General features: G+C 46.0%; 1 pseudogene; it reads left to right on the top strand.

Annotated features, from left to right (window-relative positions):
* The first annotated feature begins 773 nt into the window (after window positions 1-773).
* Window positions 774-1,372, top strand: LOC116070941 (annotated as a pseudogene).
* The last annotated feature ends 3,755 nt before the right edge of the window (window positions 1,373-5,127 follow it).

A 5,127-nucleotide genomic window follows, 5' to 3' on the forward strand; every position in this document is an offset into this window, starting at 1 on the left:
CCCACTGGATCCATTTGATCCGGGGAAAATATCATGGCTGGCAATCACAGAGAATATTAAGGTATTAGCAGCCATGGTTTTAGAATTGCCTTGGAAGGGAGCTGGGAGTAATCGCACATCAATTGCTCAAAAAATCAGCAGTAAAAGAAATTTACATTAGTGTATAAATTACCCTCCCAGCAATATAAATTAGGATTTTATACCTCCTAATGACAACAGTACTGCCCGGCTGTGCTAGGCAGAGCTCCTGGAGGAGGGAGCCGCTGAGCCCCTCCATCCATCAGGCACCTGGGTCCAAGTGCTAAAAGGAAAAGCAGAAGTGACTTGGATCCTGCCTGCCTGCCTGGAAGGCAGCCCAGCTGGAAGATTCTCCAACTCAGCCAAGCAACACCAGGGAAGGCAGACGATTCTTCAAAGCCCAGCCTGGGTTCTGCAGAGCACAAAAAAACAATTTGCCTCCTGTAGTCCTTCCCAGACCTTCTTGGGAGACAGAGGCACCGGATTCTCCCTCGAAGCTGTTACGTTATAAGAGCTTTTGTAATGAACACCTGGGTCTAGTTTTGCTTTGTGCTACTGTAACAGAAAACCTCAGATTGGGAGTTTATGGAGATTGGAGGATTAAACTAGGTATGGTCATACACAATTGGAATCCTAATGCTCTGGAGGAGGAAGTAGGAGGGTCAGAAGTTCAAGGTCGGTGTTGCACTGCGAGCCTTTCTCTTTCTCTTCCGGTCCCAGGCGCTACGGGAGCCGCGGGTTACCGTGCAGTCGACATGGCCAAGTCCAAGAACCACACCACACACAACCAGTCCTGCAAATGGCACAGAAATGGCATCAAGAAACCCTGGTCACAAAGTTACGAATCTCTAAAGGGGGTTGACCCCAAGTTCCTGAGGAATATCCGCTTTGCCAAGAAGCACAAGAAAGGCCTGAAGAAGATGCAGACCAACAACGCAAAGGCTGTGAGTGCACGCGCAGAGGCCATCAAGGCCCTGGTGAAGCCTCAGGCCGTCAAGCCCAAGATGCCAAAGGGTCCCAGCCGCAAACTCAGCCGTCTGGCATTCATCGCTCACCCCAAGCTTGGGAAGAAGATTCGAAGCTACATGGCTAAGGGTCAAAGGCTCTGCCAACCAAAGCCCAAGGTTCAAACAAAGGCAGGGGCCAAGGCTCCAGCTAAGGCCCAGGCTTCAGCTCCAGCTCAGGCTCCCAAAGGTGCCCAGGCCCCTGTGAAGGCCCCATAGAAAAGGCTCCTGCCAGTGTGAAGACAGATGGACTGCTGTGGCACACCTACTTAAACAGTTTGCAGATGACCAGTGTCCTATGCTGTTTTTACAAATAAACTCGAGGCAAGATATGTTAAAAAAAAAAAAAAGAAGAAGAAGAAGAAGTTCAAGGTCATCCCTGGCTACCTAGCAAATCTGTGGCCAGTTTGAAATACCTAAGAAATAGTGTCATGCAAGAAGAAAGGAGACCAGGCCAGTGAGATTGTCCAGCAGGTAAACGTACTTGCTGCCAGTTTGATCCCAACGCATACTGTAGCAGGAAAGGACACTCTCGCACACACTGTCTTGTGACCTCCACATGCACACTGTGGCAAATGCTCCACAGATACACACACACACACACCCCATAGACACACACAGACATGCACATATCTCAGACACACATACACACCGCAGACACATACTAGACACACATACACACAACCCACAGACATATACATGCATACAGCATAGACACATACCAAGCACATACCCCACAGACACACACAGACATACACACCACAGACACACACACACTACAGACACATACCAGACACACACATTCCACAAACACACACAGACATACATACCACAGACACACACACACACACAAACCACAGACACATACCAGACACACACACACAGACATACACCCCCCACACACACACCATACACACACATACTCACCACAGATATATACCAGACATACACACCACAGACACACACAGACATACACACCACAGACACACACACTCCACAGACACACACCCCAAACACACACACACACATAGACATACACACCACACACAAACGTACTCACAGCACACACACAGGAGCATCCCACATCAAGACAGAAAAATAAAATAAAAACAAGAGTATGATTAGATAGAGGAAAGGAGGAAAGGGAGAAATGGAGAAAGAGATACAGAGAAAGAGAACAGAGATTTAATTTTCCTACTTGTGGATGTGGATACTAGGATGTCCAAGGTCAAAGGTCTTGTCCCATCACTTCCTGTCAGAAGTCAGAAGGGTGAGAGACAGGGCAGGGGTCTCACTCCTTACTTCAGCTTCACTGGGATTTCACTACTTGACAGAAACGAGAGGGTAGATTTATTTTGGCTCTTGGTTCTGGAGGGGTTCAGTCCATCCTGGGAAGGAAGGCCTAGAGGGGTGGCTCAGCTGCTGGCAGCAGGAGGTGTGGTAGAAGCCATTCACATCACAGTGGACTGGGAAAGGGGGAGGGGTCTTAGATACAGTTCTTTGAATCATGCAGCCCACACCTATTACCACTAATTGTTGCCATATCAGGATCTATATTATTTACTTTTCTTGTCACTATGGCAACGGAAGACATAAGTAAGATGAAGGAGAATGGATTAATTGGGTGCACTGTTTCAGAAGGAGAAGTCCGTGGTGGCAGAGAAGACACAACAACAGCCACAACTCCAAGGTAGCAATAGGCACTCATAGTACAACTTGGCTCAAATCTTTGCAGATCAGAAAGATCAGTAATTCACATGCACATGCCCACATGCATACACATATACAAAGTTTAAAATAAAATAAATCTTTAAAAAGAAAAAAGGTGAACTCTAAACTACTAGACCAGGCCTGAGCTATATGATCTTCAAGACTCCATCCCCAGCTACCCTCTATTCCTAGCTAGGCTACAACTCTGAAGACAGTGCCAGCAGCTGGGACCAAGTGTTCAAACATGATCCTGTGAGGGCCATTCCAGATTTGAACCATAACAGAATCCGACGTCCCAGATTAGATTGAGAACTGCTTATGGATTCCACAATGGGACAAGGGGGAAAGTGAAGTGAGTACATATAGCATGGTTTACAAGCTGTGTAAGCTGTGCATTCTAGTTACGGAAGGTTCTAGAACCTCTTGTGCAGCTATTTTCTCCATTGTTTTGGGAAAATGCATGAGAGTGTTGAACTAACCATCCTGGCTGGTTTTGTGCATCAACTGGACACAAGTTAGAGTCATCACAGAGAAAGGAGCCTCAGTGGAGGAAATGCCTCCATGAGATCCAGCTGTAAGGCATTTTCTCAATTAGTGATCAATAGGGGAGGGCCCAGACTATGGCAGGTGGATCCATCCCTGGGCCAGTAGTCCTGGGTTCTATAAGAAAGCATGTTGAGCAAGGCAGGGGAAGCAAGCCAGTAAGCAGCACCCCTCCATGGCCTCTGCATCAGCTCCTGCCTTCAGGTTCCGGCCCTATTTGAGTTCCAGGCCTGACTTCCTCCAGTGATGGACTATGATCTAGAAGTGAAAGCCAAATAAACCCTTCCCTCCCCAGCTTGCTTTTCCGTTTAATGTTTCATCACAGTAATAGAAACCCTAACTAAGATATTCACTTAAGGGAGGAAGGGTTTACTGTGACTCAGGGATGGGGAGGACGGTTTACTGTAGCGGAGATGGCATGGAGACAGGACCACAACACAGCTGTCGGTCACCTTACATCTGTACTTGGATCCATTTGAGTTGACAGCGAAGAGACTAACCATCACGCTTAGTCTAGTTGGAGTTGACGGCACCTCCCAAGACAGAGACAAGAAGCAAGGAAGTAAAATGACACAGGACACCAGTATCCTAAAAGAGAGCTGGGAGTCTTGGCTTCCCTCTTCTACTGGAGGTCAAAGTCAGCCCTCAACTCAGCGAATTCCCCCATAGGTTGATTCTCAGGCATCCAACTGACTTGATCAATTAATTAACCAGAGAACCAGGTCTCTCCGAGAATATTTTCTAGTAATAATAATTTAAAAAAAAAAAATCCCTGCAGAATAAAATACTATGTGTCACTTGTCAACAAATCTCAGTGCATTTTGGTGAAATAAACATCTGATTCTGGAAAGGAAAAAAAAAAAACTTAATTAAAACTGCTGTTGGAGCTCAAGTGATTTACACGATCACTTTCAGTCTTCACCCCGACAATTCCCTGGAGAGACACCAATTATCTCCCAGGGATGTTGGGAAATTCTCAAAACACTCTCCTAAACAGCATGAATCTTTAATATATTTTAACTTTTAGGAACTGGGATCTTACAGCACTTTTCCCAGAAAAAAATAACATCGCAAAGATCGGAGGGAAGTGAAATTTAAAAAAAGACAGAAGACTTGCCAACAAATCTTGGCAAGCAAACGTTTGTGTTACCTTTCCCATGTAGTGACAAAAAAATACCTGAGGCAGGTCAACTTAGTGAGGAGACATTTATTTTGACTCATATTTTCTGTCTATGGTCATTTGATTCCATGTTTCTGGTCCAATGTGAGGCAGAACATCATGGTGGACAGGTGGCAGTGGAGCCTAATTTTTTACCTCCTTGTAGCCAGGAAAGAGGAGAGGAAGGAGGAGAGGGAGAGAACTAAGAACGAAATATGCCCTTGAGGGTCTCACCCTCAGAGATCCATGTCTGCCACCCAGGCTTCACATCCTGATAGCCATCAAGCTATGATTCCATGCATGGATGAAGCCATTGATGGGAGAGTCAGAGCCCTCAGGAGGCCCAAGGCCCTGCCTTTGAACACTACTGCACTGGGGCCAAGACTTCAACACATAATATTTTGTGGGGTGACATTTCAGATTGGAATGGTAACAGGGATACCAGGTTTTCAGCCCAGTACTTCAGCGGGTGATTGTGGTAGCACTACTGGGTGCTAGTCACTGTGCAAAAAAAATTCCAGGACCCATTCTTCTCAGCCTTGGGCTTGGAAGTAAGTGTGCTTTGCAAATAGAGGTTGAAAAGTCAGACTACTCCTGGTTCCTTTGTTCCCAGAGGTAAAACCTAGATTGGCAGCCACTTGCATGAGTGAGAATTAGTCCAAAGTCTCATATATATATATATATATATATATA

Source organism: Mastomys coucha, unplaced genomic scaffold (assembly GCF_008632895.1).
Source record: "Mastomys coucha isolate ucsf_1 unplaced genomic scaffold, UCSF_Mcou_1 pScaffold22, whole genome shotgun sequence".
Lineage (NCBI taxonomy): Eukaryota > Metazoa > Chordata > Mammalia > Rodentia > Muridae > Mastomys > Mastomys coucha.